The sequence below is a fragment of the Ascaphus truei genome, unplaced genomic scaffold (genome assembly GCF_040206685.1).
Source record: "Ascaphus truei isolate aAscTru1 unplaced genomic scaffold, aAscTru1.hap1 HAP1_SCAFFOLD_682, whole genome shotgun sequence".
Lineage (NCBI taxonomy): Eukaryota > Metazoa > Chordata > Amphibia > Anura > Ascaphidae > Ascaphus > Ascaphus truei.
In genome coordinates this window covers 11981-34548 of record NW_027457015.1, presented here as the reverse complement: position 1 = coordinate 34548, position 22568 = coordinate 11981, and the positions used below count along the sequence as shown (strand labels likewise).

Genomic DNA, 22568 nt, shown 5'->3' with positions numbered 1-22568 from the left:
CAGAAGATGATGCAGATGTCATCATTGGTTGGTGGGTTCATTAAATCAATCCATCATATCATAACCACACTGTGCATATGATGTACTGAATCAGTAACACCAGGAAGACATCTCCATGTTAGGAGTAGAGTTGAAGTTAACAGAATATGTCCAGCACTGTGGTGTGTAGCCCATAAATAATAATTGTGCACATTACCAGAACAACATACTGTCAACTGCAAGATCATTTTGCTGCTTGTAGCGTATGCTCATCCTGTACAGTGTTGTAGTAGATCCGTCTCTTCAGTGTTCACTGCAACAAAAGTAAGACATTGCATTAATATTACAGACGTTTGGGGGCTGAAATCTCACTTCGCTGCGGACAATTTCCCTTTGCATAAGATTCTTGTGATTATGTCAATGATGATCAATAACTGCATCATAACACAGCCGCTCTATACAGAAGATGTACTTGCTCTCATTGGTCATTGAGGTAATACGTCACACAATGTACAGATATAGCAAGGATTATTTCTCCCACTTGTGCATTATGGCATTATGATGGGAAATGTTGTGAGATTCTGCATTATCAGCATCACTGAATCTTTTGGAAATTAAGTGATATTCTATGTTTTAATGCAATATTATGGGTGATCAGCCGGTAAAATAATAATAGCTTGCTGTATCTGTAGCCATGCTCTACCCATGATGTGCTGAACCAATGACTGCAGAGAGATTCAGAGTGCTAAACATGACTGGAACGCATCTCTGAATAATGGGCAGCAAAGCAGTGCAGAATAGGAGGTGAAAGTATTTAAAATGGAAGATCCTTAGCAGCTGTGTGGAGAGTAGACAGTACAGACTGACCAAGTAAATGGTAAAAGGAGTAACTTCAACATTACTTGGCTTTGTTCTCCACATTGAAGCTTTCCTCCTCTTTAAATCACTAATACTGATGCCATGTGTAACCTGTACTGAGAGTTATATAATCTACTGGCCTAGATGAAACCATATGATGCAAACAGGATCCATCCCACTCCAGATTCATAGAATTGAACCACCTCAACCTTTCATAACAATCACATAGAACTGCAGCTGTGCGCTACTGCACATGTTCTTGTTATGAATGGTAGTAGATGTGGTCCTTGGGTCTTTACTTCATACTGTAGCCACACTCTACTCATGATGTATTGAATCAACGAAAACTTGCATGGTTCAGATCACAGGAAGGGGTAGAGTAGAGATGAAAATATTCAATGTGAAACCCGTAGCAGCCGGATTGTGTGGAGTCAATAAAACGACAAATACTAAATGGTAAATGAGAAATATACACATTGCTTATCTGTCTCTGTGTAGTAATTTTCCTTCTCTTCAACTGTCCTTCAAATTTTCTCTTTTGCAAGAAAAGGAACACATGGCTTCAATATTCACTTCTGTTCTGCAGTCATCCCTCCTGAAATAAAAGTTAAGCATTGCATTGTTATTATGATAATACATACAATAAACCTTGCTCCAAACCATTTGATGCAAAGCAAATCCACCTCCCACCCACAGCTGTGCTCCTTCTAGAGCATGCATGTCAAACTCCAGTCCTCGAGGGTCCCAAACAGGCCAGGTTTTCAGTAGGGATATCCTGAAAACCTGGCCTGTTTGCTGCCCTCGAGGACTGGAGTTTGACATCCTTGTTCTTGAGCTTCTACCACGCAAGTCATCCATGTGAGTGACACTGTACTGCAGTCCTGGTCTGCACACAATCTACTGAATCAATGACATCACACTGTAAAGGCAATCTACAAGATGTATTAGTTGTCCACACTTCCGAAATGTTACTTTTATGTCCAAATCACTTATTCCCATGACCTGATATTTGTATTTGTTATTTATAGGATTGTCACAAAGAGTTGATGAGGTCACCAAATGATAGTATGTAGAGAGAAAGAGAGATCTCAGAACAGAGCCCTGATGTATACCCACAGACAGATCAATAGAAGACGAAGACATGTTAGCAACAGAGATGGAGAATGTGTGACAGGAAAGTTATGATGAAAACCAGGATAGAACTGTGTTACGGATACCAAGAGAGAGTTTAGAATATGAAGGAGGAGAGTGATTGAGAGCATCAAACGCAGCAGATAGATCAAGTAGGATTAGTAGGAAAAAGTGACCTTGGGAATTTGCTTTAAGCACAGTCTGTAGAACGAGCTGTACGAAAGGCAGGTTGTAAAGGATCCAGGAGGGAATGTGATTTAAGAATGTTGACATTCTAGCAATTAGGAGACAAACAGCAGGAGGGATACAGGGCGGTAGTTAGTAAGGCACATAGGGTGTAGGTTGTTTCTGAGAAAAGGGTGACCACTACAGGCTTAAAGTAAGAGGGTAAAGAGCCAGAGAATAGGGAGGAATTGAAGATGTGGGTGAGAGTGGGGACTAATCGATGCAGTAAGGTGTGAGGGGATACGATCTAGAGGGCATGTGGTAGAGGGAGAAGAGAAGATGATTAGCTTCCAGCTCTGTAAGAGAAGAAAAGGAGTCAAATGCAGAAGGAGAATTAGGTAGAAGGAGAGAAGGGGGAAGGGACAGAAGGAATCTCCTTGTGGGTGGCATCCACCTTGCCTCTGAAGTAGTCAAATGCTTGAGGAGAAGTGAAGGAAGGATGGCAAGTGTGAGGAGAAGGTTAGTGGAGGGAGTCAAATACAGGGAAAAAAAGACAGCGTAAATTAAATTTGAGTGTTGATGAATGTGAAAAAAAAGTAGTGTGGTTTGGCCCCAGAGAGCAGCTTTATACAGGACTGGAGACATTTTTACTGTAGAAAAATCAAATATCAATTGTGTGATTTCCTTCATAGGCATTAAGAACAGCGAGTGGAAGTGTGATGAACATGTTTGGGAATTTAGCCAAGGGTGTGGGCTAGAGGGACAAGTGTGTCAGAGCCTAGAGGGGGCATATAGATAGGAGGATAGCATTGTAAGAGTTAATAAGATTGTTAGTTTAAGCGGAAAGAGAGAGAGAGCAGAGAGGTTAGAGTAGATGTCAGAGGAGAGTTTAATTAAGCAGAGGCAAATCAGTGGGACAGGTAAGATGGGGTGAGGGGAATGACTGATTGTGAATGATGAGAGCAGAAGAGGTCATGTACAACTAGAGCCTTGTTAGTCAGAGAACGGACATTCCAGATGGCATAGGAGAAGGGAAGAGAAAAGTAAGGAAAGGAATGTGGATTACATTAGATAGGTTAACACTCTTAGCAGGGAGGCCCGATGTGTATATGAGCAGGTTCAAGATTATAAGAGATATCCCACACATCAGCAAACATAGAAGGAGACACAGAGATAGGTGTAGAGAGAGACAGAGATAGCTCTATGTAGAGAGAGAGGGACGTAGAGAGAATGAGACAGATAGGCGCAGAGAGAGGGGGCGCAGAGAGAGGAGGCGCCAAAAGAGGGGGCGCAGAGAGAGGGGGCCCAGAGAATAGGATATTAAAGAGTGCTTTTCATTGAGCAGTGCAGAAATAGCTGCAATAGAGGTCTGTACAAATGGTGCAGTGTGTAGACACATGCAAAGGTAGGGGAAGGAAAGAGGAGAACATGTGGATAAAAGCAGGAGTGTGGAAGTTAGAGAAATTAGAAAAGTTTAACAGAGGAGTGAGGAAACAGCAAGCAGAAAGAACAAGAGAGAGGTTACATTGGGATGACGTTCTGTGGTAAAGAGAAAATGCTAGGAGAGAGCTTTCAAATATTAGAGGACATGAATTGAGGGAGCAAATGTATAAATCAAAACCTGAGGGGGAGGTATAGCACGAAAGCTTGCACAGCAGATTATAGTCTTAATGTTGCGTGTACCTGTCAGGGTATTCAAGAAGTTAAATTCTCACAAGTGCAGAGTTCATGATGAAATGCTGAATCTAGTCCCCCTCCAATTTAATTTTAATATAACTTTTCCATTCTTCATTACTGCAAAAAGCAAACAAAACAAAACCACATTGCATTACTATTTTCAAAATGGATTGAATGGCATATTCAACAGTGACTGTGTGATGCCAATATTCCCCACTCACTCGTAGTGAAGCACATATTGTACTAGTGTTGAAAGTAGGCCGGTAGAGTCAGGTACGCAGTACTGATAAAACAATAAGTGCCCGTCGTAAGTACCAGCTCCGCAACAGTGCGGGCATCACATTAGTGACGTGGATGAACATATATGGATAAGCCCATATTAAGGCATCACGTGACCAGAGCCGTCACTGACTGGGTATACGTAAAGACGCAGGGAGATGCAAGGAAAGGGAGGGAGAGAGACAGGGAGAAGATGTGAAACGGAGGAAGGCACGGATGGAGGGAGTTCTTCCGAGCTTCTGCGGGCCTCTCTCTTTCACTGGTGCATGCCGGGAGCTGGTCCCAACATCCACAAAGTGTGTGTGTATTATTGGTTGTATTTTATGGGGGTAGGAGGGTAGTGTGTATATTGTGTGTGTGGGAGTATTATATTGTGTGTAGAGGTGCAGAGGAGAGTACTAGATTGTGTATCTTGTGTAAGGGTGTTGTGTATATTGTGTTTGGAGCTATAATATTATTGGGGAGATTAGTATTGAGGAGGTATTATAGTGTGTATTGTGGGGAGTATTAGTGTGTGTATTGTTTGTGGGTGACAAATGCTGGGGGTATGCAGCAATCCCTGCACTGAGGTCCGAGGCGGCTCTGCATCGCTCGCACGCACTGTGGATGACCAAGCATGTGCCCATGATAATCATGGCCTTAGAGGGATGAGTGTGTCAGAGCCTAGAAGGGGCATATATATGATGGAGGAGGGAGGAGGAGGAGGGAGGAGGAGGAGATGATAGCATTGTAAAAGTTAACAAGATAGTTAGTTTAAGCAGAAAGTGAGGAGAGGTTAGAGATAAGGGTAGATGTCAGAGGAGAGAGTTCAATTAAGCTGAGGTATCGAGTAGGACAGGGGTGAGGGGAATGAGAGGTGGTGGATGATGAGAGCAGAAGAGGTCATGTACAAATAGACCTTGTTAGTCAGAGAGCAGTCATTCCAGAGGGCACGTGAGAAGTGAAGAGTAAAGTGAGACATGGAATGTGGATTACATTAGATGGGTTAATACGCTTAGCAGGGAGGTGGAGAGAGAGAGGCAAGAGGCAGAGAGTGGTGCAGGGGTTGAGGAAGAGATGTTGCATGTACCTTATCAGAACATTAAAGAACATCAATTCACACTGGTGCAGAGTTGATGATGAATCCAGTTCACCTCCAATTCAATTTTAACAGAAATGTTTCATTCTTCATTACTGAAAAAAAAGAAAAGTAAAAAACATTTCATTACTATTTTCAAAATGGATTGAATTCCCCCAACAATGACTATGTGTTACCAATATATCCCTCTCAGTCCCACTGCAGCATATACTGTACCAGTGTGAAAGTAGGAAGGTACACAGTACCGGTAAAACAATACGTGCCGGTACTATGCACCATATGAATTATAAGGGGATGTAAATCTCCCAGTCTCTCTCCATATCCGCAACAGAGCGGGCTCCGGTCAGTGGCATGGATGCCCATATATGGGTATGCTCATATTTGGGCATCCCATGTCACTGACCGGAGCCGGCTCTGAGTATAGGGATATATGCGGAGACGCAGAGGTGCAAGGAAATGGGAGGAGGCACGGTGAGAAACAGGGAGAGACCACAGGAAGATAGAGGGCAACAACTTCCACAAGGTACTTGTATGGGTATAATTGTTTGTATTTTGTGCAGAGGGGGTAATTTCAGATAAAATACAATTCTCCACCCTCTACGAAACAATTCCACTTTGTTCAGTAAGCCAGAAAGTCTTGGTCCCATGTGGACTGAATTTAATGCAAATAAGGTCCTTAATACACAAGTAAAGAATAAAGTTACTTATTCTCTACTGTAAGAAGTGCCACATTGCCCACTATTTGGGTCCTGTGCCCAGATTGTGACCATGCATGGCAGAGGTGAGATTCCCCCAACTCCAATTTGCTACACTCTCCAAGAGAGATAATTGTGATCAGAGGTGGAACTAGGGGAGGGTGTGAGCAGGGTCACTGCCCAGGGAGTAACCTGACTGGGGGCACGGAAATCTCATTTAGTGCATATGTTGCGGCACTGCATTGATTGACCGGTCAATCTGCACTGCTGCCTGTCACAGTGACATCCTGATCGGGCACTGTGATCAGCTATAGCACTGACCCAGGTGAGATAGTTCAGCACTTTACAAGGAGGGAACAGATGTTGTGGGTGACAGATGCTGGAGGTAGGCCAAGACTGTTGGCCAGAGTAACGTGGAGACTTACTGCACTCTGCATGCCCATCCTCTCCCTGACATCAGGGGAAGGAAGTGGCCCTGGGGTGTGTGTAGGTATGCCAGATGTCAGTGTATGCATAAGTAAGTATGCCTGTGTAGTGGGAGGTGTAGGGGCGTTAAGCTGGAGGACTTAAAACAGGCACAAAAGCACATAGATACCTCTGATTATACCGCACCAAATGCTGATAATATCATGCTGTAGCTGCACTTTACAGAAGATGATGCAGATGTCATCATTGGTTGGTGGGTTCATTAAATCAATCCATCATATCATAACCACACTGTGCATATGATGTACTGAATCAGTAACACCAGGAAGACATCTCCATGTTAGGAGTAGAGTTGAAGTTAACAGAATATGTCCAGCACTGTGGTGTGTAGCCCATAAATAATAATTGTGCACATTACCAGAACAACATACTGTCAACTGCAAGATCATTTTGCTGCTTGTAGCGTATGCTCATCCTGTACAGTGTTGTAGTAGATCCGTCTCTTCAGTGTTCACTGCAACAAAAGTAAGACATTGCATTAATATTACAGACGTTTGGGGGCTGAAATCTCACTTCGCTGCGGACAATTTCCCTTTGCATAAGATTCTTGTGATTATGTCAATGATGATCAATAACTGCATCATAACACAGCCGCTCTATACAGAAGATGTACTTGCTCTCATTGGTCATTGAGGTAATACGTCACACAATGTACAGATATAGCAAGGATTATTTCTCCCACTTGTGCATTATGGCATTATGATGGGAAATGTTGTGAGATTCTGCATTATCAGCATCACTGAATCTTTTGGAAATTAAGTGATATTCTATGTTTTAATGCAATATTATGGGTGATCAGCCGGTAAAATAATAATAGCTTGCTGTATCTGTAGCCATGCTCTACCCATGATGTGCTGAACCAATGACTGCAGAGAGATTCAGAGTGCTAAACATGACTGGAACGCATCTCTGAATAATGGGCAGCAAAGCAGTGCAGAATAGGAGGTGAAAGTATTTAAAATGGAAGATCCTTAGCAGCTGTGTGGAGAGTAGACAGTACAGACTGACCAAGTAAATGGTAAAAGGAGTAACTTCAACATTACTTGGCTTTGTTCTCCACATTGAAGCTTTCCTCCTCTTTAAATCACTAATACTGATGCCATGTGTAACCTGTACTGAGAGTTATATAATCTACTGGCCTAGATGAAACCATATGATGCAAACAGGATCCATCCCACTCCAGATTCATAGAATTGAACCACCTCAACCTTTCATAACAATCACATAGAACTGCAGCTGTGCGCTACTGCACATGTTCTTGTTATGAATGGTAGTAGATGTGGTCCTTGGGTCTTTACTTCATACTGTAGCCACACTCTACTCATGATGTATTGAATCAACGAAAACTTGCATGGTTCAGATCACAGGAAGGGGTAGAGTAGAGATGAAAATATTCAATGTGAAACCCGTAGCAGCCGGATTGTGTGGAGTCAATAAAACGACAAATACTAAATGGTAAATGAGAAATATACACATTGCTTATCTGTCTCTGTGTAGTAATTTTCCTTCTCTTCAACTGTCCTTCAAATTTTCTCTTTTGCAAGAAAAGGAACACATGGCTTCAATATTCACTTCTGTTCTGCAGTCATCCCTCCTGAAATAAAAGTTAAGCATTGCATTGTTATTATGATAATACATACAATAAACCTTGCTCCAAACCATTTGATGCAAAGCAAATCCACCTCCCACCCACAGCTGTGCTCCTTCTAGAGCATGCATGTCAAACTCCAGTCCTCGAGGGTCCCAAACAGGCCAGGTTTTCAGTAGGGATATCCTGAAAACCTGGCCTGTTTGCTGCCCTCGAGGACTGGAGTTTGACATCCTTGTTCTTGAGCTTCTACCACGCAAGTCATCCATGTGAGTGACACTGTACTGCAGTCCTGGTCTGCACACAATCTACTGAATCAATGACATCACACTGTAAAGGCAATCTACAAGATGTATTAGTTGTCCACACTTCCGAAATGTTACTTTTATGTCCAAATCACTTATTCCCATGACCTGATATTTGTATTTGTTATTTATAGGATTGTCACAAAGAGTTGATGAGGTCACCAAATGATAGTATGTAGAGAGAAAGAGAGATCTCAGAACAGAGCCCTGATGTATACCCACAGACAGATCAATAGAAGACGAAGACATGTTAGCAACAGAGATGGAGAATGTGTGACAGGAAAGTTATGATGAAAACCAGGATAGAACTGTGTTACGGATACCAAGAGAGAGTTTAGAATATGAAGGAGGAGAGTGATTGAGAGCATCAAACGCAGCAGATAGATCAAGTAGGATTAGTAGGGAAAAGTGACCTTGGGAATTTGCTTTAAGCACAGTCTGTAGAACGAGCTGTACGAAAGGCAGGTTGTAAAGGATCCAGGAGGGAATGTGATTTAAGAATGTTGACATTCTAGCAATTAGGAGACAAACAGCAGGAGGGATACAGGGCGGTAGTTAGTAAGGCACATAGGGTGTAGGTTGTTTCTGAGAAAAGGGTGACCACTACAGGCTTAAAGTAAGAGGGTAAAGAGCCAGAGAATAGGGAGGAATTGAAGATGTGGGTGAGAGTGGGGACTAAGAGATGCAGTAAGGTGTGAGGGGATACGATCTAGAGGGCATGTGGTAGAGGGAGAAGAGAAGATGATTAGCTTCCAGCTCTGTAAGAGAAGAAAAGGAGTCAAATGCAGAAGGAGAATTAGGTAGAAGGAGAGAAGGGGGAAGGGACAGAAGGAATCTCCTTGTGGGTGGCATCCACCTTGCCTCTGAAGTAGTCAAATGCTTGAGGAGAAGTGAAGGAAGGATGGCAAGTGTGAGGAGAAGGTTAGTGGAGGGAGTCAAATACAGGGAAAAAAAGACAGCGTAAATTAAATTTGAGTGTTGATGAATGTGAAAAAAAAGTAGTGTGGTTTGGCCCCAGAGAGCAGCTTTATACAGGACTGGAGACATTTTTACTGTAGAAAAATCAAATATCAATTGTGTGATTTCCTTCATAGGCATTAAGAACAGCGAGTGGAAGTGTGATGAACATGTTTGGGAATTTAGCCAAGGGTGTGGGCTAGAGGGACAAGTGTGTCAGAGCCTAGAGGGGGCATATAGATAGGAGGATAGCATTGTAAGAGTTAATAAGATTGTTAGTTTAAGCGGAAAGAGAGAGAGAGCAGAGAGGTTAGAGTAGATGTCAGAGGAGAGTTTAATTAAGCAGAGGCAAATCAGTGGGACAGGTAAGATGGGGTGAGGGGAATGACTGATTGTGAATGATGAGAGCAGAAGAGGTCATGTACAACTAGAGCCTTGTTAGTCAGAGAACGGACATTCCAGATGGCATAGGAGAAGGGAAGAGAAAAGTAAGGAAAGGAATGTGGATTACATTAGATAGGTTAACACTCTTAGCAGGGAGGCCCGATGTGTATATGAGCAGGTTCAAGATTATAAGAGATATCCCACACATCAGCAAACATAGAAGGAGACACAGAGATAGGTGTAGAGAGAGACAGAGATAGCTCTATGTAGAGAGAGAGGGACGTAGAGAGAATGAGACAGATAGGCGCAGAGAGAGGGGGCGCAGAGAGAGGAGGCGCCAAAAGAGGGGGCGCAGAGAGAGGGGGCCCAGAGAATAGGATATTAAAGAGTGCTTTTCATTGAGCAGTGCAGAAATAGCTGCAATAGAGGTCTGTACAAATGGTGCAGTGTGTAGACACATGCAAAGGTAGGGGAAGGAAAGAGGAGAACATGTGGATAAAAGCAGGAGTGTGGAAGTTAGAGAAATTAGAAAAGTTTAACAGAGGAGTGAGGAAACAGCAAGCAGAAAGAACAAGAGAGAGGTTACATTGGGATGACGTTCTGTGGTAAAGAGAAAATGCTAGGAGAGAGCTTTCAAATATTAGAGGACATGAATTGAGGGAGCAAATGTATAAATCAAAACCTGAGGGGGAGGTATAGCACGAAAGCTTGCACAGCAGATTATAGTCTTAATGTTGCGTGTACCTGTCAGGGTATTCAAGAAGTTAAATTCTCACAAGTGCAGAGTTCATGATGAAATGCTGAATCTAGTCCCCCTCCAATTTAATTTTAATATAACTTTTCCATTCTTCATTACTGCAAAAAGCAAACAAAACCAAACCACATTGCATTACTATTTTCAAAATGGATTGAATGGCATATTCAACAGTGACTGTGTGATGCCAATATTCCCCACTCACTCGTAGTGAAGCACATATTGTACTAGTGTTGAAAGTAGGCCGGTAGAGTCAGGTACGCAGTACTGATAAAACAATAAGTGCCCGTCGTAAGTACCAGCTCCGCAACAGTGCAGGCATCACATTAGTGACGTGGATGAACATATATGGATAAGCCCATATTAAGGCATCACGTGACCAGAGCCGTCACTGACTGGGTATACGTAAAGACGCAGGGAGATGCAAGGAAAGGGAGGGAGAGAGACAGGGAGAAGATGTGAAACGGAGGAAGGCACGGATGGAGGGAGTTCTTCCGAGCTTCTGCGGGCCTCTCTCTTTCACTGGTGCATGCCGGGAGCTGGTCCCAACATCCACAAAGTGTGTGTGTATTATTGGTTGTATTTTATGGGGGTAGGAGGGTAGTGTGTATATTGTGTGTGTGGGAGTATTATATTGTGTGTAGAGGTGCAGAGGAGAGTACTAGATTGTGTATCTTGTGTAAGGGTGTTGTGTATATTGTGTTTGGAGCTATAATATTATTGGGGAGATTAGTATTGAGGAGGTATTATAGTGTGTATTGTGGGGAGTATTAGTGTGTGTATTGTTTGTGGGTGACAGATGCTGGGGGTATGCAGCAATCCCTGCACTGAGGTCCGAGGCGGCTCTGCATCGCTCGCACACACTGTGGATGACCAAGCATGTGCCCATGATAATCATGGCCTTAGAGGGATGAGTGTGTCAGAGCCTAGAAGGGGCATATATATGATGGAGGAGGGAGGAGGAGGAGGGAGGAGGAGGAGGGAGGAGGAGGAGATGATAGCATTGTAAAAGTTAACAAGATAGTTAGTTTAAGCAGAAAGTGAGGAGAGGTTAGAGATAAGGGTAGATGTCAGAGGAGAGAGTTCAATTAAGCTGAGGTATCGAGTAGGACAGGGGTGAGGGGAATGAGAGGTGGTGGATGATGAGAGCAGAAGAGGTCATGTACAAATAGACCTTGTTAGTCAGAGAGCAGTCATTCCAGAGGGCACGTGAGAAGTGAAGAGTAAAGTGAGACATGGAATGTGGATTACATTAGATGGGTTAATACGCTTAGCAGGGAGGTGGAGAGAGAGAGGCAAGAGGCAGAGAGTGGTGCAGGGGTTGAGGAAGAGATGTTGCATGTACCTTATCAGAACATTAAAGAACATCAATTCACACTGGTGCAGAGTTGATGATGAATCCAGTTCACCTCCAATTCAATTTTAACAGAAATGTTTCATTCTTCATTACTGAAAAAAAAGAAAAGTAAAAAACATTTCATTACTATTTTCAAAATGGATTGAATTCCCCCAACAATGACTATGTGTTACCAATATATCCCTCTCAGTCCCACTGCAGCATATACTGTACCAGTGTGAAAGTAGGAAGGTACACAGTACCGGTAAAACAATACGTGCCGGTACTATGCACCATATGAATTATAAGGGGATGTAAATCTCCCAGTCTCTCTCCATATCCGCAACAGAGCGGGCTCCGGTCAGTGGCATGGATGCCCATATATGGGTATGCTCATATTTGGGCATCCCATGTCACTGACCGGAGCCGGCTCTGAGTATAGGGATATATGCGGAGACGCACAGGTGCAAGGAAATGGGAGGAGGCACGGTGAGAAACAGGGAGAGACCACAGGAAGATAGAGGGCAACAACTTCCACAAGGTACTTGTATGGGTATAATTGTTTGTATTTTGTGCAGAGGGGGTAATTTCAGATAAAATACAATTCTCCACCCTCTACGAAACAATTCCACTTTGTTCAGTAAGCCAGAAAGTCTTGGTCCCATGTGGACTGAATTTAATGCAAATAAGGTCCTTAATACACAAGTAAAGAATAAAGTTACTTATTCTCTACTGTAAGAAGTGCCACATTGCCCACTATTTGGGTCCTGTGCCCAGATTGTGACCATGCATGGCAGAGGTGAGATTCCCCCAACTCCAATTTGCTACACTCTCCAAGAGAGATAATTGTGATCAGAGGTGGAACTAGGGGAGGGTGTGAGCAGGGTCACTGCCCAGGGAGTAACCTGACTGGGGGCACGGAAATCTCATTTAGTGCATATGTTGCGGCACTGCATTGATTGACCGGTCAATCTGCACTGCTGCCTGTCACAGTGACATCCTGATCGGGCACTGTGATCAGCTATAGCACTGACCCAGGTGAGATAGTTCAGCACTTTACAAGGAGGGAACAGATGTTGTGGGTGACAGATGCTGGAGGTAGGCCAAGACTGTTGGCCAGAGTAACGTGGAGACTTACTGCACTCTGCATGCCCATCCTCTCCCTGACATCAGGGGAAGGAAGTGGCCCTGGGGTGTGTGTAGGTATGCCAGATGTCAGTGTATGCATAAGTAAGTATGCCTGTGTAGTGGGAGGTGTAGGGGCGTTAAGCTGGAGGACTTAAAACAGGCACAAAAGCACATAGATACCTCTGATTATACCGCACCAAATGCTGATAATATCATGCTGTAGCTGCACTTTACAGAAGATGATGCAGATGTCATCATTGGTTGGTGGGTTCATTAAATCAATCCATCATATCATAACCACACTGTGCATATGATGTACTGAATCAGTAACACCAGGAAGACATCTCCATGTTAGGAGTAGAGTTGAAGTTAACAGAATATGTCCAGCACTGTGGTGTGTAGCCCATAAATAATAATTGTGCACATTACCAGAACAACATACTGTCAACTGCAAGATCATTTTGCTGCTTGTAGCGTATGCTCATCCTGTACAGTGTTGTAGTAGATCCGTCTCTTCAGTGTTCACTGCAACAAAAGTAAGACATTGCATTAATATTACAGACGTTTGGGGGCTGAAATCTCACTTCGCTGCGGACAATTTCCCTTTGCATAAGATTCTTGTGATTATGTCAATGATGATCAATAACTGCATCATAACACAGCCGCTCTATACAGAAGATGTACTTGCTCTCATTGGTCATTGAGGTAATATGTCACACAATGTACAGATATAGCAAGGATTATTTCTCCCACTTGTGCATTATGGCATTATGATGGGAAATGTTGTGAGATTCTGCATTATCAGCATCACTGAATCTTTTGGAAATTAAGTGATATTCTATGTTTTAATGCAATATTATGGGTGATCAGCCGGTAAAATAATAATAGCTTGCTGTATCTGTAGCCATGCTCTACCCATGATGTGCTGAACCAATGACTGCAGAGAGATTCAGAGTGCTAAACATGACTGGAACGCATCTCTGAATAATGGGCAGCAAAGCAGTGCAGAATAGGAGGTGAAAGTATTTAAAATGGAAGATCCTTAGCAGCTGTGTGGAGAGTAGACAGTACAGACTGACCAAGTAAATGGTAAAAGGAGTAACTTCAACATTACTTGGCTTTGTTCTCCACATTGAAGCTTTCCTCCTCTTTAAATCACTAATACTGATGCCATGTGTAACCTGTACTGAGAGTTATATAATCTACTGGCCTAGATGAAACCATATGATGCAAACAGGATCCATCCCACTCCAGATTCATAGAATTGAACCACCTCAACCTTTCATAACAATCACATAGAACTGCAGCTGTGCGCTACTGCACATGTTCTTGTTATGAATGGTAGTAGATGTGGTCCTTGGGTCTTTACTTCATACTGTAGCCACCCTCTACTCATGATGTATTGAATCAACGAAAACTTGCATGGTTCAGATCACAGGAAGGGGTAGAGTAGAGATGAAAATATTCAATGTGAAACCCGTAGCAGCCGGATTGTGTGGAGTCAATAAAACGACAAATACTAAATGGTAAATGAGAAATATACACATTGCTTATCTGTCTCTGTGTAGTAATTTTCCTTCTCTTCAACTGTCCTTCAAATTTTCTCTTTTGCAAGAAAAGGAACACATGGCTTCAATATTCACTTCTGTTCTGCAGTCATCCCTCCTGAAATAAAAGTTAAGCATTGCATTGTTATTATGATAATACATACAATAAACCTTGCTCCAAACCATTTGATGCAAAGCAAATCCACCTCCCACCCACAGCTGTGCTCCGTCTAGAGCATGCATGTCAAACTCCAGTCCTCGAGGGTCCCAAACAGGCCAGGTTTTCAGTAGGGATATCCTGAAAACCTGGCCTGTTTGCTGCCCTCGAGGACTGGAGTTTGACATCCTTGTTCTTGAGCTTCTACCACGCAAGTCATCCATGTGAGTGACACTGTACTGCAGTCCTGGTCTGCACACAATCTACTGAATCAATGACATCACACTGTAAAGGCAATCTACAAGATGTATTAGTTGTCCACACTTCCGAAATGTTACTTTTATGTCCAAATCACTTATTCCCATGACCTGATATTTGTATTTGTTATTTATAGGATTTTCACATGTATTACTACTGTGAAACGCTATATACATTAATAGTGCTATATAAATAAATACATACACATTTATATATAATAATAATAACAGCATGTTCTTTTAAAGCGCTGCTAGTTTTACGTAGCGCTATACAGAGACATTTTGCAGACACAAGTCCCTGCCCCATAGAGCTATAATCTATGACATTGGTGCCTGAGGCACAGAGGATATGAAGTGACTTGCCCAAGGTCACACACACACAAATATATATACATAAATATATACATATATATATACACACACACACACACACACACACACACACACACACACACACACACACACATGAAAACTAACACAGAAAAAAAGAATCCCCTGAATAGCACTCTAACATACACAAATTGTATCAATAAAGGTTTATTAATCACATACACATAAATGGTTAAAATGAGGAGCAGTGGTGACCTACAAAGCTGTTATAAACTGAACCTTAAGGTGTGGGGAAAAATGCTACACTGCAGTAATAAGTACAAAGTATGTAAATAAAGTGTAGAGGCAAGAAATATATGGAAATGAGAACACTCAGACCGGCCGGTCAAGTACTACCTAAGTTGAAGCCCCCTGTGTGAAGTGCTTGTATGAAACTAGTGTATAACTAACAAGCAAATGCTTGTCCGGGGGCTTAACATATAGACAGTTGATAGATGTATTTGAAGTTGCATATTCTGTGCCGTGGATTAATCAGTATACTGAAAGCAACTGAAGATGGTACAGTAGCTGTGATAGGTTGGCCTCATAGCTCCTCCTTCAATGGAGGACTCGGCTCACGGAGCACTTAAATCTCTAAATGCCCAAAGAAAAAAATAAGCATGCAGTACTTAAAGTGAAAGTAAAATGAGAAATGAAATAAACACACACATTGAAAAATCACTCACCCGACTGAGAGCGCCTTCTACAGAGCGCTGTACCACTGCTCAGCTAGCAGCTAAAACTGTCTCATTTTCCCACCATTGAAGTTTACACATGTCCACGCCCCACTCTAACAAGACGCTGTGTACGGAAACTCGCAGGAGACAAACTAGTGAGAGAAGGTGTAGCTGCTAGCCACACTCCACGAGGTGCATTGTGGGAAATGTAGTTCTTTGCCTGCTAGCTTCTCTGACTGGTTACTGATCAGGTGATGTCACTAGGGGCGGGATTAGTGTGTTGCAATGTAACGGCCCGGCTGTATGATTGTCACAGAAGGGGGGAGCCTGAGAATGTCACGGATTTAATTACACATGTAATGATGTAATAACACAGCCATGAACTAAGTCAGTATACATATGGTCATGTGATATTTATAATGCATTTATTAACATTATTGTGTGGATTTAGGCTGAATTAAACTTGTATGGGATTGTCACTTTAATATCACAGTACCACTACTGTTTTAACACTTATAATGACCTCCTGATTACAGATTATTAGGGACAGACTTAAAAAGGCCTGTGTAAATATTTATTATAGAGTGGCCTCTTTACTTTATAATATCAGGGAGTATCAGACAGGCCTGTGTTTATTTTTAATATACATTAGGGTGACCTGACTCCAGATTATTGGCCTTTCCCTCTGACAAATGCATATTTTCCTATACTGTGTTAATTTTGTTAGAACAAAATAAATATTCATGCGCTAAATGACAGTACCAGTGTGAGTCCCAATAAGAAGTAGTGAGGTAAAAAACCATGGTACCAGCAACATATGTAACTGATGGGGAGGGTGCTAAAATATATGGAGTGTGGCGTCCTGATTGCTAAATGAGGTGTATTATATCATAAGTGCATATAACAATATCCCTCATAGCAATCTATTAAGAACCAACAAGAACTAGGTAGCACAATAATCAGTGCTGCAGTTATAGCCTAATAATAAGTATATATATATATATATATATATATATATATACTGCTGCGGCCAAGTTTATTCGAGCATTTGCCCGTTCTTGGCCGCAGCAGTAGCCTGGCGCGCGCCCGAGAGTGACGGGCGCGCGCCGAAGCAGCGGAAGAGCGCCCTCCGATCGGGGCGCTCTCCCTACCGCTGCCGGGTCCGCCGGGTCCCCCGGAACCCCCTGCCGCTGTCCCGCGATCGCGGGACACCAGGGCTCCCTCGGGGAGCCCCTGGACGCGCGTGCAGGGGGCGCACGCTCCCGAAGACGCGTGACCGCGCGTCTATGACGCGCGGCACGCCGAGGGGCGGCCACTAGCAAGCCGGGAAATCTCCCGGCTTGCGGTACCGGCCACACTCGAATAAAGTGTGTCGGTACTATATATATATAATATATATATGTAACCCATATTCCCCCACCCAATCGCAGATAGGGTGCATGTGAGGGGAGCTATATGTATTACCAGTGTGGTGCTTTACCTGTGAGGCTCACAGGAGGCCTGAGCCTCCGCCAATGAGAGCCTGGGGTGTATCCTCCTGAACAATACTATATGGTGCAGCGCCTCCACCTGTGATGGCTCCAAGCAGAGCGGGAGTTGTTCCTCACAGGACAATAATATAATATCACGCACACAGCATATAAAAGAACAGTGACTTTTCTAACAGTAACATAACTATGCATGTCATACATTAAGTGTCTCTCTTCTAGGAGACACAGTAACTCACGTGTCTCGCAGGATGCAACCCCTCACCGTGTACCCACACCATGTCCAACTCCCCACACCACAACCCCACCCCCAAAATAAGGTATGTGTGTGTGTGACTGCACAGCCACTATGTACTGATTTATAGTTGGTGCACTTATGGATGTTACCTGCCGAGCGCTCCAGCGCTAGGACCTGCAAACAGACTTCGCAAAGGATCCGACGGTGAAGATACGTCAGGGTTACCTTCCAGGGCGATCCCACCCGGTTGGTTGCTGCTGTGCTTGAAGAGGTCTGATCCTAAACCTCTGTAATGGTGCTGCGACAGTCTCTGCTTCCTTCACTTCTCTCTCTCTCTAAAGTGACAGGTTCCTGTACTAGGGCCTGTCCCTGTGACCACCCACCCTCACTAGTGGGAAGTCAGGGCCTCAACTCTAGCCTGGGGATTTCTGGCCTAGGGCAGAATCTCGCAGCTCTCTGCCCACCTTCTTTCCCTCTTTGTCCCCTAAGTCTCACTCACTCACGTGCTTCCCAGTCTGCTTCCTGACTGCACAAAACAATGTATCAAATTCCCTGCTGCAGAGAATCTGCAAGTCTCAGTGGCTGGTTGGTTGCAGGTGACAGGGAACATAGGGCATTCACCAGAGGCTGCTGGGGGATGTAGTCCACTCAGAACCTCTTTCCTATGGGGACTGTGTGCGCGGTCTCTACTGCACCTGTGCAAAGCTGTAGTGGCCACCGCTACACATAACTGCACCTGCGCAACCTACCAGATCTCCTGTACACTTGTAATGGCCACCACTACCCTTGCCAACCTCTGCGTATTGCGCGAACCTCGCACCAAACACAACATGGCCGCTGTGGCTATCTGCGCATGCTCGAGCATCAGGGCCCCCGACGGCGCCGGCACAGATAGCAGCGCCAACTGGGAAAAGTCGCCATCCCCTTCCCCCACTGCCACAGGGGTAAGGCAAGGGGCAAAGGAACATCAGGGAAGCCGGGAGTGGCCCCCTTACATATATATATATATATATTGTGGTTGACAAATCACCCAAAAATCTACTCGCTGAACAAAAAAATCTACTCATCACCTAGCCCCGCCCCAGGCCCGCTTTAAAAAAAATTGAATAAATTCCTAGTAAGAACAACATTCGTTTTTGACATGTTTATTTATTGTATTACATTATACTACAATTAGTCCTTGTTAAGAGTGTGTGTGTGACACAGAGAGAGTGTGCGTGTGTGTGTGACACAGAGAGTGTGTGAGACACAGAGAGTGTGTGAGACACAGAGAGTGTGTGAGACACAGAGAGTGTGTGAGATAGGGTGAGGCAGAGGGTGACAGGGTGAGGCAGAGGGTGACAGGGTGAGACAGAGAATGACAGGGTGATACCGAGAGATACAGAGGTTGACAGGGAGAAAATGGGTGACATGGTGTGACACAGGGTGACAGGGTGAGACAGAGGGTGACAGGGTGAGACAGAGGGTGACAGGGGGAAACAGAGGGTGACAGAAAGTGAGACAGAGGGTGACAGAAAGTGAGACAGAGGGCGACAGAAAGTGAGACAGAGGGAAACAGGGTGGGTGACACACACACACACACACACACACACACACACACACACACACACACACACACACACACACACACACACACACACACACACACACACACACTCTCCCTCTTACACACACACTCTCTCTCTCCCTCTCACACACACACACACACAGACAGACAGACATCAAACCCCTCCCCTCTGCGAGAGCGAGGGTCCGCCCTCACAAATTCCTCTATGCCTCTTATCAGCGGTGCAGACAGGAGATGAAATACAGCAGTGACCGCACGACCCTTCTTTTGGCGATGTTACATATATATACTGATAATAGTAAAAAGCAGAACAAATAATATAAAAAGGCAATTGCTTGCTTGGGAAGTAGCTTCTGCTGGGCCCAATTTGAGGAATCCCTTGTCAGTAGGGCCGCCAGCAGAAATCTTGGGGCCCAGGACAAATGCAAGGATCAGGCCCCCCTCCCTACCCCATAGCACACCTACCATGACATTTTTTTTAGGGCACAACTTTTACTCAAATGGTAGTGTTGCAAGGCCTATTTCACACCTCGCAAACCCCCCCATTTTACACTTTTTTATATTTTTATATATATATAAAAAGAGAGAGAGAGAGAGAGAGACAATCAAGTGGTTTCTTCTTCTCTTAGCCAAAGACGTACTACTCTATGTTCCTTTTCTCATTCTCCTATTTTTGTACCTTGGTATAATTGTATATACATACTTCACAGCATATGTTCCACCAAAGTAACTACGTCAGCGATGACAGCGACCAACAGTGGCACTACTGTGTTTAGGGTTCTACAGTGCACAGCCACCCTACACTACCCATCTGGTATTTCCACAGCCCAGATAGTTGAACAAACTGGCTGCGGTCCATATTACCTCTGACTCCAGCAATGCTTGGACAGTTTCCCCTATCTCTTTCTGCTCAATTTATTGGATACATAGCTTTGGATATATTTCAGCATTCTATGACACTCAGGATAGCGCTCATGATGTCATCAACAACCAGGGGACTCCCAATAGTTGCTATTATGTGATCAATTTTTACTGCACGCAGTCCTGAGTATACTATCAGCTTTGCCACAGTTGAGAGTCTGGCACATTTCTCTGCTGTACAAATGTGTCAGAGAACACATCCAGGCATTCAGTATACATCCCAGTTAGGCAGCGCTTATAGTAAGTGCGACGCGACGGGAGTAACGCTGGCGACTCAAAATTTGGAGCTGGGGAAATCAGATTTTTCAGAGGCTGTCGCCACATGTGACAGCCTCTGAACCAATCAATGCCCATGTCGCCAGCGACATCCCCGAAAGTTAAATTATAACTTTCGCAGGTGACGTCACCCGTCACTTCGCCAGTCGCGTTGCTGGCACTATAAGCATGACCTAGGGGAGGGCCCAGGAGACTCCCATACAACTCTGGAGAGTTTCTCTTAATTAAGGTAACTTTCCACTATGTGTCCTGTTCACAGCAATGCAGTACTAACTACATTTAAGCATGTCTGTAAGATACAAAAGTTAACCCATCATGCACCTTGGCCTAGGGAGGATTTGTTCCTATAAAGTACACCCAGTTTGGCAATGATTTTGGATGTCAGATTATCAATATGCAACTCAAATTTTAAATGGGAGTGAAACCAAATGCCAAGATATTTAAAATTAGTGACACTTTAGTTGGCTTCAATTAATTACTGCATTTATAAAATTCTGCAGAGCATCTAGTAACCTTGTAATATTAAAAGATGGCAGCCTTGGTATGTTATGCCTCTTTTTTCCTGTACACCGCAAAGGATTTTGTGGCCTATTCTAGTAACTCTGAAGTGAGGCAAACCACTTCTAAATAGCTCTCTTTATGTGAATTGGCCTACTTTGCTATGCTGTAAGCCAGGCCTGCACAGTTCCAGTCCTCGAGAGCCGCAAACAGGCCAGGTTTTCAGGATACCCTAACCCTAACTTCTTTCACTGCAGCCATTGTAATCAGACACTGCTAATGGAGGGTATGATACATTCTCTACCACTGAAAGAATATACATCTCAGTGGTAGACGGCTGATAAGAAGCTGTTTCAGTCTGGTTCTGCCAATTCGATCGGTTTAAAAAATCCTCCATTTTCAGGTCTATGTATGTTGATCTGATTTCTTAGGCTTTCAAGACGTTATAGCAGTCCTGTTTTTAGTGCTCATTCTCTCCCCCTTTATCTCTCAACTTTTCTCTCTCCCTTTATCACTCACTCCCCCTTTATCTCCTTCTATATGACCCTTGCCTCACTTCCCCTGACTCAAACTAATCAATCTTTAATCACCTCTCTCTACCTCTTCTCCCTCTCCCACTCCCTTCTCGCTCCCTTCTCTCTCACTCTCCCTTCTCTCCATTTTTTCACTCGGACTCCCACTGGTATTAGTATCTCAGATTTATTTTGATTTTTGGTGTGCAACATTTTTCCACATTACATAGCACTTGTGAGCAAGACATCCAGTCCAGCCACGGCTGATGGGACACTGTTCTTTCACTGATCGCTATATCTGAGCTATTGGGAAACAATTTTAAACACTATTACATTCTCTGCTCTTTCTCTCAGCTGCTATCTCGGTCATTGTGCCCAGCATATGGCGTCATCAGGCATATTAATGCTTCCAACATCCCAGGAGAAAATGGTTATATTGTTTTGAACAAGGGGCCTATTTCTGATGACTTATTCCTGCATTAGTAATATGTGTCATATATCTTGGCTCAATCAGAGGCTTGGTTGAAAACTGAGCCCCTGATGGAACCACATGTGCTTAAGGTGGGATATCCTGAAAACCTGACCTGTTGGACAGGCTTGAGTACTGGAGTTGAGAACCCCTGTTCAAACATTTATCTTCCTACCAGTACATAGGTAATTTCAAGAAATTAAACAAAAAAAGGTAGAAAAACTTTAAACAGCAAAATAACCATACAGTAACTTGTAAACCTTGAGAAATGCATCTTAATAGGGTCATGTCACACTGAAAATATAGTATTCCCAGGTTTAACCCTTGCATTCATCAGCCAGATATGTTGAGTCTTTAAGTTGCATTCATTGTTTTGAAATAGACTTGGTATTTTATGTCTCTTTTTTCCTGTACACCGTAAAGGATTTTGCGGCCTAGTCTAGAAACTCTGAAGTGAGACAAATCACTTCGAAAGAGCACTCTACAGTAGATGCGAATTGGCATGGTTTGCTATGCTGCAAGCCCTTCTCGCATGTCCAATCTGTATCTAAAAAGGCTTTGTACGAAGCTGTTTCAGTCTGGTTCTGCCAATTCGATCGGTTTTAAAAAATCCTTCATTTTCAGTGTATGTTGATCTGATTTCTTAGGCTTTAAAAACATTAAAGCAGTCCTGTTTTAAGAGCTCATTCTCTCCCCCTTTCTCTCTCCCTTTATCACTCACTCCCCCTTTATCTCTCTCGATATGACCCTTGCCTTACTTCCCCGACTAAAACTGCCCCCGCTTTAAACACCA

At 43.6% G+C, this 22568-nt stretch overlaps 2 long non-coding RNA genes across 2 annotated transcripts; both read right to left on the bottom strand.

The window, feature by feature from the left end:
• Nucleotides 1-1279: 1279 nt before the first annotated feature.
• Nucleotides 1280-6779, bottom strand: LOC142485955 (uncharacterized). Its single transcript, XR_012798745.1, has 4 exons — nucleotides 6707-6779; nucleotides 5159-5262; nucleotides 3817-3927; nucleotides 1280-1432 (listed from the first exon to the last, which is right to left on the bottom strand). It is a non-coding gene; the product is annotated as an uncharacterized LOC142485955 (long non-coding RNA).
• Nucleotides 6780-7789: 1010 nt separating this feature from the next.
• Nucleotides 7790-13302, bottom strand: LOC142485956 (uncharacterized). Its single transcript, XR_012798746.1, has 4 exons — nucleotides 13230-13302; nucleotides 11682-11785; nucleotides 10327-10437; nucleotides 7790-7942 (listed from the first exon to the last, which is right to left on the bottom strand). It is a non-coding gene; the product is annotated as an uncharacterized LOC142485956 (long non-coding RNA).
• Between the last annotated feature and the right edge of the window lie 9266 nt (nucleotides 13303-22568).